This window comes from Macaca nemestrina, chromosome 15, assembly GCF_043159975.1.
Source record: "Macaca nemestrina isolate mMacNem1 chromosome 15, mMacNem.hap1, whole genome shotgun sequence".
Taxonomy (NCBI): Eukaryota; Metazoa; Chordata; class Mammalia; order Primates; family Cercopithecidae; genus Macaca; species Macaca nemestrina.
The window spans coordinates 85,247,000-85,260,606 of NC_092139.1; the positions used below are offsets into that span (position 1 = coordinate 85,247,000).

Sequence of the window (13,607 nt, forward strand, 5' to 3'; positions counted from 1 at the left end):
TAATGTCACATTCTGAGATTTTAGGTAAACATATCTTTGGGGGGCCAAAATTCAATCCACTAATCCATGTTAGTAACCATGCAGTGTTCCTTCTTATTTCTATGTTGACCATTTCAGCTCTTTCTATTTATTATTATTATTATTATTTTTGAGATGGAGTTCAATCTTGTTGGCCAGGCTGGAGTGCAATGGTGCAATCTTGGCTCACTGCGAGCTCCGCCTCCCAGGTTCAAGCAATTCTCCTGCCTCAGCCTCCCGAGTAGCCAGTATGACAGGCATGCGCCACCACGCCCAGCTAATTTTATATTTTTAGTAGAGACAAGGTTTCACTATTTTGGCCAGGCTGGTCTCAAACTCCTGATCTCAGGTGATCTGCCCTCCTCAGCCTCCCAAAGTGCTGGGATTACAGGCGTGAGCCACCATGCCCAGCCAGCTCTTTCTAACTTGAAAAAAAAAAGATGGTTCTTGCAAAATACCTCAAGTGTACCTCATTTACCTCAAATATACCTCATGGTCCAAAAGTATTTAGTAAGCAACATACCATTATAGAAAAACACATAGTTGGTGGCTCCAACTTTAAAACCAGAATAACCAAGTGAAAAGTCAGTACAGATTCTTACTTTTACTTAAAAAATCAAAGGTACACATTGGGAATTAAACTGCTATGTTTTTTCTTCTTTCTAGAGATGTGATGTACATATTTTCTGGTCAGTAATATGCTACCAATGGTACCAAACCAAAGCAGGTAGACGACCAGCAAAGGTATTTATTACTTCCTACACAGGCTGAGATGATGAGTGGAACACCATCTCGGTGGAAAGATTTTGACAGGAAGAAGAAATTGCAGAGTCCCGACCTGTCCCAGAGAACCTAACAAACTGATCTATATGGAAAGGATTTTCGGCAAACATGCACAAACACAGTTAATATGCTGGAAGAAGAGGATAGCTTTTAGTCTATTTCCAGCACATGGTCTACACTCACTGATACCCCATACAACAGGAATGATCTCCGACTTAGAGGGCGTTTTTGCCTTCACAGCACTAACAACTAAAAGGCACACAGATACTCTGATCTTTAAGCAGATAATCATGGAATTCTCAACATCATATCCACCAGGTTAGGCTGAGGGTTCATCTATAAAAGTATTTTTCCAAAAATAATGCTTTAAAGAGACTTCTAGAAACAGTGGGACTGTATCAGGATCAACAGAAGACTTTTTGACCCAAAGATTCAAATATAGAACTAGGGACTGGGCCGGGCGCGGTGGCTCAAGCCTGTAATCCCAGCACTTTGGGAGGCCGAGATGGGCGGATCACGAGGTCAGGAGATCGAGAGACGATCCCGGCTAACACGGTGAAACCCCGTCTCTACTAAAAAATACAAAAAAATAGCCGGGCGAGGTGGCGGGCGCCTGTAGTCCCAGCTACTCGGGAGGCTGAGGCAGGAGAATGGCGTAAACCCGGGAGGCGGAGCTTGCAGTGAGCTGAGATCCGGCCACTGCACTCCAGCCTGGGTGACAGAGCAAGACTCCGTCTCAAAAAAAAAAAAAAAAAAAAAAAAAAGAACTAGGGACTGATTTTCACATGTAGGTTTTAGCTAAAGGACATCTCTTTCAGTTGATTCCCACAGCCAAGACTAGCTTTGATCGTGGGAGATTCAGAAACCTCAAGACAGGCAGCTGGTTTGAGTAACACCCTAGATAACAGTCCCAGTCAAAAACCCCGCTGAGGTTGAAGGACTGAAACTGACCTACGGGAAAAAGAGCTATGAGTGCATGAGAAGACTCATGCTGATTTTGACCTTCCTCTGGCCCTTTGCCCTCAACTGCTTGCTGGAGAGTAGCGAGGAGGAGCATGTGGCACCCTCATTGGAGGCTGGAGCACTGCTGCAGAAAGTGATTCTTACACTTCAAGACACAGCCTAAGTATGACCACCTGTATGGACCCTTCCCTAATGCCCAGGATCAAGAAAAGAATGTGGCCACCTTCCAAGGCTCCTAGTAGCTTCTCAATGACCTATGTCAAAACCCGAACCAGAGCAGCAGTGATGAGATCACCCTGTCTTTTAAGACCTGACATTACAATGGCCTCATCCTGCACATGGGCAAGTCAGCTCTCTGATGGATGATGCAATCTCCTTGGTCATTAACCTGAGGTCTGGGGCCTTTGAAGCTATTGAGGACCAGTGAATGGAGAATTCGATGACAATGCCTGGCGTGATGTGAGGGTGACACATCACGGCAGGTGATGGCTGAGGAGAGAGAATGCCCAGAAAGCTCATCTTAGGTGGTTGGGTAGGAAGTTTGTGAAGCAGGTGGTGGGTGAGATGGAGTTGGTAGAGATTCAGGTATGGATATGTCAGTGTCTAACTTTCTTCTAGTCTTTGCAATTTCACAAGGAAAATCACTAAAATGTGCGTCTCCTCATTTAAAAAAAAAAAAAAAAAAAGTTCATGCCAAAGCTGCTGGGACAAAGAGAATTCATGATAGCGGCTTATTCCACACTGTTGACACACCGAATGCCTGCTGGTGGAAGGGCCCCAGCTGGAATGCCGGGCATGGGTTTGCCCCAGAGCAGTCTGATTCAAAAGCACCTGAGAGATGGGAGGAGTACCAGGGTTACTAAACACAAGAAGGTGTTTCTGGAGAAACACGTCAAGCCATTTGTTTTTGATCCTTAGTACTTACCATGAATGGTGAGCTGCTGAACAGTCAGTCTTTCCAAGATGTGTTGTTCTGTCCTCAATAGCTGCAGCCTCTCCAAACCAGTGGGCTGGTGACATCCAGGATGATCCTCTTCATTGCCTGGAGGTGGGACCTAGTGCCACAGCTTGTTCAGGGAAGCTGGCATAGAAGATGATTTGCTCAACAAAGTCACCGCTAACTATCGCTTAGGTCTAGTCCCCAGCCTATGGCAGCAAGTACTCCTGGTAGTACTTGTTCACAAAATTTCTCTATAATAACCGGAACATGTCATCCATGATAATGTCTACTAAATATCCAACGACAGCATCAAATTCTGTTTGATGAAGGGCACCAGCCCCTTCATCTTTATGGTGCCTAATATTGTGAAGGTGACTGTGCCAAATCCAGCAATCTGCTCCAGCAGCTGTCCTTCAGGACACTTTTCTGTCAAGTAAATACATTTAGTAAAAATAGGCATGTAGCCAGGCGTGGTGGCTCATACCTGTAATTGCAGCACTTTGGGAGGCTGAGGCGGGTGAATCGTGAGGTCAGGAGTTCGAGACCAGCCTGGCCAACATGGTGAAACCCCATCTCTACTAAAAATACAAAAAATTAGCTGGGCATGGTGGCACGTGCCTGTAATCCCAGCTACTTGGGAGGCTGAGGCAGCAGAATCGCTTGAACCTGGGAGGTGGAGGTTGCAGTGAGTTTAGATTGTGCCACTGCACTCCAGCCTGGGTGACAGTGCAAGACTGCATCTCAAAAAAAAAAAAAAAAAAAAAAAAAATAGGCATGTGAAAGTTGATCTCATGGAGGTAGAGAGTAGAATGACAATTATTAGAGGCTTGGCAGAGTGTGTATGTGGGATGAAGAGGTGGCTTGATGCACACAAACATAGATAGAAGGAGTGAGTTCTAATGCTTGATAGCAGAATAGGGTGACCATTGTTAACACTGTATTATATGTTTCAAAATAGACAGAAGAAAGGATTTGAAATGTTCTCAACACATAGAAATGAGAAATACTCAAGGTGATGGATATCCTGGATACCCTGAGTTGATCACTATACATTCTATGCATGTAACAAAATGTCACATCTCTTTCAATAATATGTACAAATATTATTTATCAAAAAGTAGGCGTGAGGTGAGTTGATTTTCTTCCATGTCTTCAAACTCCTGGTAGTACTTGTCCACAAATTTCTCTATAATAACCGGAACATGTCATCCATGATAACATCTACTGAATATCCAGTCACAGCATCAAATTCTGTATCAGAGGCAGAAGAGAAGGACAGCACGAAGCTCGATTCCTCCAAGTGTCCTTTGGCTGGTGGCCCTCCACCCCACCCACAGCCCGGGCGGCTCAGCCCCGTCTCGGTCCCATACAGAGCCAGAGCCACAGCCACAGTGAGAGCCTGGCAGCCCACCCGGAGGAGGCTTCTTGGCCCAGCCCGGTCAACACCCACATGCACCACCACCACCTTTTTGCTATTGTGAATAACAAATCTCTAAACAGATTGCATATGAAAATGCTGTGAGATCACTGAGGGCTGAGTAGGACAGTTAAGACGATAGCAGTGTTGTTTTCTTTCTGGGTTTTTTTCTTGGGCTACTTTTTGAAAGTGGATCTACAACATTGATAGAGATCTGTTTTTCTGCTCTTGCAACATACTGCCAGGACGTGGTCCAGAAAGACTGGGTACTTTGCAATACTCATAGCAATATATGAAGTGATTGGAAAAAATGAGACTATTCAACCAATTGTTTCAGTGTTGGATAGGAGAGAGATGTCCAGAAAGGGGAAGAGTTAACCATCTACATAATACCAAAAGCAGGAGGTGATGACCGATGGCTTCATCTTTTCTAATCTATCCCACACAGACCCACACAGACTTTTCGGTGCTTTTTTTTTTTAAAGACAGAGTTTTGCTCTTGTTGTCCAGGCTGGAGTGCAATGGCATGGCATGATCTCAGCTCACCACAACCTTCACCTCCCAGGTTCAAGTGATTCTCCTGCCTTAGCCTCCCGAGTAGCTGGGATTAGAGGCATGTGCCACCACGCCTGGCTAATTTTTGTATTTTTAGTAGAGACGGGATTTCTCCATGTTGGTCAGGCTGGTCTCGAACTCCCAACCTCAGGTGGTCTGCCTACCTTGGCCTGCCAAAGTGTTGGGATTACAGGCGTAAGCCATCGCACCCGGCCCTTTGGGTGCTCTTTTAGGAGCTGGTAGCGGAAGAAGGTGGTTATCCATCTGTGACAGAGCCTTGGGTGTCACAGGGTGGCCTTTCCTCCTGTTTGCAGGAGGTGAGTTTTCCTGAGTTCCTAGCCTCAGTGTTCTCTGCACGGTCTATCACTGACTCCCGCTCCCAGTGCTCACTGCCTCTTGTTCTCACTGCCTCCTGTTTCTGCTGAGTTCTTTGCATCTGCCTGATGTTGGCTTAAAGGTCCACCCCTCCCAAGGGAATTTGTCTCACGCTTCACCTCCGCTTTGGTGATCTCTTGATTACGGCTGTAATCAAGCCATGTAAACCTTAAAGGACAGCCACTTTGTTTGTGATCCTGCAGCCAAAATGGTTCACCCTCAACTTCCCTTAATCCCTTGCAGCATCTGAGACACACGGGTGAATGTATATAAGGTGCTTGGGGCTAACCAAAGTTAAATACATAGGACAAGTACTTGAATCTAGATAATCTAATGGTAAGATATCGTTTGGTCTCTAGACTTCATGGGCTCACCCCAGCAGTGGGGTGCCTGGAAATGAACAGATCTTTCTTGTGTCTCATCCTCTGGGCTTCCAGGCTCCCCGAACATGGTGACCTCCATCTGTAACACCCACTATCCCAGAGCAGCATTCTGGATATTGGAACTCTCAAGTCTAACCTAAGAGAACAAGGACAAGCCTCTCTATGTAAGATTTGCCCTTCCAGATCCAGTTGAGCTCTGCTCTGGAGTCGGACTCTCTGAAGGCATAGCCCAGCTCTAGGTCTTACCAATTATGTGATCAGCAATGAGAGTTAATGTTTCTATGTTTCTGATGCTTCATTTTAAAATGGGGATAATAAAAATTTAACTTCAGAGGTTTGTTGTGAGGAGTAAAAGCCATTACAGTGTTTGGCATATAGAAAGTGCTCAGTGTTGGGGAATATTGGACAGATAATGAATATCACCAAGAGTCTTTTCCTGGGTGATTATCTTACATCCTGCTCTAATGAATGTGGCTCAACTATTTAGGCCATAACTGTAATTATTATATTTGGTTATATGGCCCCATAGCATTAAAATTCATACAAGAAGAACTTCACTCACACATAGTAACTGGAATGCAGTAGATGTGGGTAATTTCTTTAAAAAGCCTAAATCATATGGGTGGTTGCTTTCTCATAAACAGCCTAGGCTTCACTTTAGTTTCTCATCTGCAAAAAGGGGACTGTACTAGGGTTCTCCAGAGAAACGGAACCAATAGGTGATATCTAGAGAGTTATAGGGAATTGGCCCATGCAATTATAGGGGCTAAGAAACCCAGGACCTGTGGTGGGCATGCTGGAGACCCAGGAGAGCTGATGGTGTGGTTCCAGTCTGTCTGAAGCCTGAGACCGAGGACAGCTGATGGTGTGGTTCCAGTCTGTCTGAAGCCTGAGACCGAGGAGAGCTGATGGTGTGGTTCCAGTCTGTCTGAAGCCTGAGACCGAGGACAGCTGAAGACGTGGTTCCAGTCTGTCTGAAGCCTGAGACCGAGGAGAGCTGATGGTGTGGTTCCAGTCTGTCTGAAGCCTGAGACCGAGGACAGCTGAAGACGTGGTTCCAGTCTGTCTGAAGCCTGAGACCGAGGAGAGCTGATGGTGTGGTTCCAGTCTGTCTGAAGCCTGAGACCGAGGACAGCTGAAGACGTGGTTCCAGTCTGTCTGAAGCCTGAGACCGAGGACAGCTGATGGTGTGGTTCCAGTCTGTCTGAAGCCTGAGACCGAGGACAGCTGATGGTGTGGTTCCAGTCTGTCTGAAGCCTGAGACCCAGGAGAGCTGGTGGTGTGGTTCCAGTCTGTCTGAAGCCTGAGACCCAGGAGAGCTGATGGTGTGGTTCCAGTCTGTCTGAAGCCTGAGACCGAGGACAGCTGAAGACGTGGTTCCAGTCTGTCTGAAGCCTGAGACCGAGGAGAGCTGATGGTGTGGTTCCAGTCTGTCTGAAGCTTGAGACCGAGGACAGCTGAAGATGTGGTTCCAGTCTGTCTGAAGCCTGAGACCGAGGACAGCTGATGGTGTGGTTCCAGTCTGTCTGAAGCCTGAGACCGAGGAGAGCTGATGGTGTGGTTCCAGTCTGTCTGAAGCCTGAGACCGAGGACAGCTGAAGACGTGGTTCCAGTCTGTCTGAAGCCTGAGACCGAGGAGAGCTGATGGTGTGGTTCCAGTCTGTCTGAAGCCTGAGACCGAGGACAGCTGAAGACGTGGTTCCAGTCTGTCTGAAGCCTGAGACCGAGGACAGCTGATGGTGTGGTTCTAGTCTGTCTGAAGCCTGAGACCGAGGACAGCTGATGGTGTGGTTCCAGTCTGTCTGAAGCCTGAGACCCAGGAGAGCTGGTGGTGTGGTTCCAGTCTGTCTGAAGCCTGAGACCCAGGAGAGCTGATGGTGTGGTTCCAGTCTGTCTGAAGCCTGAGACCGAGGACAGCTGAAGACGTGGTTCCAGTCTGTCTGAAGCCTGAGACCGAGGAGAGCTGATGGTGTGGTTCCAGTCTGTCTGAAGCTTGAGACCGAGGACAGCTGAAGATGTGGTTCCAGTCTGTCTGAAGCCTGAGACCGAGGACAGCTGATGGTGTGGTTCCAGTCTGTCTGAAGCCTGAGACCGAGGACAGCTGATGGTGTGGTTCCAGCCTGTCTGAAGCCTGAGACCCAGGAGAGCTGGTGGTGTGGTTCCAGTCTGTCTGAAGCCTGAGACCGAGGACAGCTGAAGACGTGGTTCCAGTCTGTCTGAAGCCTGAGACCGAGGACAGCTGATGGTGTGGTTCCAGTCTGTCTGAAGCCTGAGACCCAGGAGAGCTGGTGGTGTGGTTCCAGTCTGTCTGAAGCCTGAGACCGAGGACAGCTGAAGACGTGGTTCCAGACTGAGTCTGAAGCCTGAGACCCACGAGAGCTGGTGGTGTGGTTCCAGTCTGTCTGAAGCCTGAGACCCAGGAGAGCTGATGGTGTGGTTCCAGTCTGTCTGAAGCCTGAGACCGAGGACAGCTGAAGACGTGGTTCCAGTCTGTCTGAAGCCTGAGACCGAGGAGAGCTGATGGTGTGGTTCCAGTCTGTCTGAAGCCTGAGACCGAGGACAGCTGAAGACGTGGTTCCAGTCTGTCTGAAGCCTGAGACCGAGGAGAGCTGATGGTGTGGTTCCAGTCTGTCTGAAGCCTGAGACCGAGGACAGCTGAAGACGTGGTTCCAGTCTGTCTGAAGCCTGAGACCGAGGACAGCTGATGGTGTGGTTCCAGTCTGTCTGAAGCCTGAGACCGAGGACAGCTGATGGTGTGGTTCCAGTCTGTCTGAAGCCTGAGACCCAGGAGAGCTGGTGGTGTGGTTCCAGTCTGTCTGAAGCCTGAGACCCAGGAGAGCTGATGGTGTGGTTCCAGTCTGTCTGAAGCCTGAGACCGAGGAGAGCTGATGGTGTGGTTCCAGTCTGTCTGAAGCTTGAGACCGAGGACAGCTGAAGATGTGGTTCCAGTCTGTCTGAAGCCTGAGACCGAGGACAGCTGATGGTGTGGTTCCAGTCTGTCTGAAGCCTGAGACCGAGGAGAGCTGATGGTGTGGTTCCAGTCTGTCTGAAGCCTGAGACCGAGGACAGCTGAAGACGTGGTTCCAGTCTGTCTGAAGCCTGAGACCGAGGAGAGCTGATGGTGTGGTTCCAGTCTGTCTGAAGCCTGAGACCGAGGACAGCTGAAGACGTGGTTCCAGTCTGTCTGAAGCCTGAGACCGAGGACAGCTGATGGTGTGGTTCTAGTCTGTCTGAAGCCTGAGACCGAGGACAGCTGATGGTGTGGTTCCAGTCTGTCTGAAGCCTGAGACCCAGGAGAGCTGGTGGTGTGGTTCCAGTCTGTCTGAAGCCTGAGACCCAGGAGAGCTGATGGTGTGGTTCCAGTCTGTCTGAAGCCTGAGACCGAGGACAGCTGAAGACGTGGTTCCAGTCTGTCTGAAGCCTGAGACCGAGGAGAGCTGATGGTGTGGTTCCAGTCTGTCTGAAGCTTGAGACCGAGGACAGCTGAAGATGTGGTTCCAGTCTGTCTGAAGCCTGAGACCGAGGACAGCTGATGGTGTGGTTCCAGTCTGTCTGAAGCCTGAGACCGAGGACAGCTGATGGTGTGGTTCCAGCCTGTCTGAAGCCTGAGACCCAGGAGAGCTGGTGGTGTGGTTCCAGTCTGTCTGAAGCCTGAGACCGAGGACAGCTGAAGACGTGGTTCCAGTCTGTCTGAAGCCTGAGACCGAGGACAGCTGATGGTATGGTTCCAGTCTGTCTGAAGCCTGAGACCCAGGAGAGCTGGTGGTGTGGTTCCAGTCTGTCTGAAGCCTGAGACCGAGGACAGCTGAAGACGTGGTTCCAGACTGAGTCTGAAGCCTGAGACCCACGAGAGCTGGTGGTGTGGTTCCAGTCTGTCTGAAGCCTGAGACCCAGGAGAGCTGATGGTGTGGTTCCAGTCTGTCTGAAGCCTGAGACCGAGGACAGCTGAAGACGTGGTTCCAGTCTGTCTGAAGCCTGAGACCGAGGAGAGCTGATGGTGTGGTTCCAGTCTGTCTGAAGCTTGAGACCGAGGACAGCTGAAGATGTGGTTCCAGTCTGTCTGAAGCCTGAGACCGAGGACAGCTGATGGTGTGGTTCCAGTCTGTCTGAAGCCTGAGACCGAGGACAGCTGATGGTGTGGTTCCAGCCTGTCTGAAGCCTGAGACCCAGGAGAGCTGGTGGTGTGGTTCCAGTCTGTCTGAAGCCTGAGACCGAGGACAGCTGAAGACGTGGTTCCAGTCTGTCTGAAGCCTGAGACCGAGGACAGCTGATGGTGTGGTTCCAGTCTGTCTGAAGCCTGAGACCCAGGAGAGCTGGTGGTGTGGTTCCAGTCTGTCTGAAGCCTGAGACCGAGGACAGCTGAAGACGTGGTTCCAGACTGAGTCTGAAGCCTGAGACCCACGAGAGCTGGTGGTGTGGTTCCAGTCTGTCTGAAGCCTGAGACCCAGGAGAGCTGAAGACGTGGTTCCAGTGTGTCTGAGACCCAGGAGAGCTGAAGACGTGGTTCCAGTCTGAGTCTGAAGCCTGAGACCCAGGGAGCTGAAGACGTGGTTCCAGTCTGAGTCTGAAGCCTGAGACCCAGGGAGCTGAAGACGTGGTTCCAGACTGAGTCTGAAGCCTGAGACCCACGAGAGCTGGTGGTGTGGTTCCAGTCTGTCTGAAGCCTGAGACCCAGGAGAGCTGGTGGTGTGGTTCCAGTCTGTCTGAAGCCTGAGACCGAGGACAGCTGAAGACGTGGTTCCAGACTGAGTCTGAAGCCTGAGACCCACGAGAGCTGGTGGTGTGGTTCCAGTCTGTCTGAAGCCTGAGACCCAGGGAGCTGAAGATGAGGTTTCAGTCTGAGTCAAGGCCTGAGACCCAGGAGAGCTGCTGGTGAAAGTTCTAGTGCAAGGGCAGAAGACCAATGTCCTAGCTCAACAGTCAGGCAGGTAGAAGTTCCCAGTTTCTCAGCCTCTTTGTTCTGTTCTGTTCTTCAGTTGGTTGGCTAAGGCCTCTCCACATTAAGGAGGGCCATCTGCTTTTCATGGTCTGCTGATTCATATGTTTATCTCCCAGAAACACCCTCACAAACACACCCAGAATAATGTTCGACCAATGAATGTTGGGTACTTTGTGGCCAAGTCAAGTTGACGCATAAAATTAAACATCACAGGGACTTAAAAACATGTCCTTTCCCCTTTCCAAACTTCTACCCAAGGAGGAAAGCATAGAGCAGGGTGGGATGGAGTATCCAGGATGCCACAAATCAAATAATTTTAAGAGAGGACCAAAACCAAAAATAAGTAGATTTTTTTGGAGACAGTTTCACTCTTGTTGTCCAGGCTGGAGTGCAATGGTGCTATCTTGGCTCACTGCAACCTCCACCTCCTGGGTTCAAGCGATTCTCCTGTCTCAGCCTCTCAAGTAGCTGGGATTATAGGTATGCACCACCACGCCAGGCTAATTTTGTATTTTTAGTTGAGATGGGGTTTCACCATGTTAGTCAGGCTGGTCTTGAACTCCCAACCTCAGGTGATCCACCCGCCTCGGCCTCCCAAAGTGTTGGGATTATAGGCGTGAGCCACTGCGCCCAGCCAATTGTATTTTCTCTAAAGACTCCAAGACCACTGTCTTAGTCTGCTTATGACTGTCATCACCAAATACCACAGACTGGGTGGCTTAAACAGCAGAAATTAATTTTCTCACAATTCTGGAGGCTGGAAGTCCAATGTCAAGATGTTGGCGGAGTTGGTTTCTCCTGATGCCTCTCTCCTTGACGTGCAGATGGCCGTCTTCTTGCTGTGTCCTCACGTGGCCTTTTCTCCACGTCTGCACCCTCCTCGTGTCTCTTCCTCTTCAACACCAGTCTGGATTAGGGTCATATCCTTTCTGGATTAGGGTCATATCCTTAGGACCCCATTTAATCATAATCACCCCCTTACAGGCCCTATCTCTGACTATAGTCACATTGGGGATTAGGCTTTAAAACATTCATTTTGGGGGAACACAGTTCAGTCCGTAACAGCCAACCTTTTTTATCTCCCTGGAACCCACAGATGCTATATTTAGCATTTATGGTGTAGTCATGGCTCCCTCCAGCCCAAATTTTCATAAAGGGAAAAGATGAGGTGTTCAAGAGCCCTGTCATAATGAAAGGCAATTCAGGGCCACCGTCATTACTAGTATCATCATCGTCACCATCATCATCATCTTTATCCCAGCACCTTAAGAACCCATTGGTGGCCGGGCGCGGTGGCTCAAGCCTGTAATCCCAGCACTTTGGGAGGCCGAGACGGGCGGATCACGAGGTCAGGATATCGAGACCATCCTGGCTAACACAATGAAACCCCGTCTCCACTAAAAATACAAAAAAATTAGCCGGGCGTGGTGGCGGCGCCTGTAGTCCCAGCTACTCGGGAGGCTGAGGCAGGAGAATGGCGGGAACCCGGGAGGCGGAGCTTGCAGTGAGCCGAGATCGCGCCACTGCACTCCAGCCTGGGCGACAGAGCGAGACTCCACCTCAAAAAAAAAAAAAAAAAAAAAAAAAAGAACCCATTCGTGATTTATGTGGTGGTTCAAAAAGAGAACTCGAAAAGTGAATTTATCCAGCTGTGTTTATGGAGCTCGCCTGACTCACTCAGCTCGCCAATTTTGGTGGGAGGGCACTAAGATGAAAACCACACCCCTTCCTGTAAGGTGGTGCTTTGTAGTGTTTAGAGACACACACACGCGCGCGCATACACACACACACACACGCACACACCCCTGTAATCCAAACTGGAAAGTGATAAATACTATGGGGGCCGGGTGCGGTGGGTCACGCCTGTAATCCCAGCACTTTGGGAGGCCGAAATGGGCGGATCACAAGGTCAGGAGATCCACACCATCCTGGGTAACACGGTGAAACCCCGTCTCCACTAAAAATACAAAAAATTAACTGGGCGTGGTGGCGGGCGCCTGTAGTCCTAGCTGCCCGGGAGGCTGAGGCAGCAGAATCGCTTGAACCCAGGAGGGGGAGGTTGCAGTGAGCGGAGATCAGGCCACTGCACTCCAGCCTGGGCAACAGAGTGAGACTCTGTCTAAAAAAAAAAAAAAAAAGAAAGAAATACTATGGAATAAGTAATAGAATATGCTATGGGAGAGTTTGGAAGAGAAATACATACAGAGTTATAATAATAACCGAAATCCTTCATTGAGCATTTATCACGTGCTTGGCACAATTAGCTTAATCCTGAGTCTTAATTGTCAGGATCTTACATTATAAGATAGACAAAAATGCAATGCATGCTTTACTAAGTACCGTTTGTATCAGTATTTAAATCACTGTGTTTGGTACTCTCCCAAATGCAAAGATGATGAAGACACAGGTACTATCCCTTATGAATGGGTGGCCAACAGAACAGAACAGATTGCTGCATACATAAGGAGAAATCTGCTCCCATTCTCTATTGGCCACGAACAGGCATGTCTTCGGAGTGGAAGAGTAGAAAGATCTCTAACTGTGCTTGGAAACTTCGGGAGTTACCGCGTCTGGCTAAAGTGGTATTGTCTTAAGGAAAACCTAAGAATTTGCCTGCGGCGGCTTGGTGTTTGGTGGTCAGTTGTCTGAGGAAACTGGGAGAGGCTGGGGTACACCTTTCAACATGAATGGAACTGACCACTGGAGGAAAAGAACAAGGAACAAAGACCATCCCGCCCATCACCCACCTGGGGGAAAGTGAGGGGAGATGGGCAGGGTGACAACGGGGCCAACATCTAAAGTGTGAAGGGGGGCTCTTACTAAGTGCCCACCCCTTCCCAAGCAGAGGGCAATCAACAACAGCATCTGTAGCGGGTCTTCCTACTGGGCAGAGGCAGGGGAATCCTGGTATGAGTTCTGGAGTACACACATGTGACTTGGCACGTTTGGGGCTTAAAGGTAGGAAGAGATTAAGGGGGGAGATTTGAAAATCCCGGTGGAGGTGGGAGGTACCCCAGGGTAAAAACAGGAACAGTCTTGAGCACCTGCCTGTACCAGGAGCTCTGTGTATGCCATCTCATTTCCGTCTCCACCAGCCAGGAGGGCCTTGGCGGCAGGAGGCACAGGCTTTGGGAGCAGAGGCCCTGCAGCTTGCCAAGCACGCACGGCCCTAGGGCGCCCGGCTGAGACGGCACCTGGGCACCCGCGGCCGCTGCAGCCCGCTCGAGTCAGCTA

General features: G+C 49.5%; 1 long non-coding RNA gene across 2 annotated transcripts; it reads right to left on the bottom strand.

The window, feature by feature from the left end:
* Positions 1-3,792: 3,792 nt before the first annotated feature.
* LOC105480743 (uncharacterized) lies at positions 3,793-13,556 on the bottom strand. Of its 2 annotated transcripts, none has more exons than XR_011613879.1 (2): positions 13,422-13,556; positions 3,793-3,955 (listed from the first exon to the last, which is right to left on the bottom strand). It is a non-coding gene; the product is annotated as an uncharacterized lncRNA (long non-coding RNA). The 2 variants fall into 2 exon arrangements; XR_986553.2 differs by having other exon boundaries at positions 13,418-13,553.
* Between the last annotated feature and the right edge of the window lie 51 nt (positions 13,557-13,607).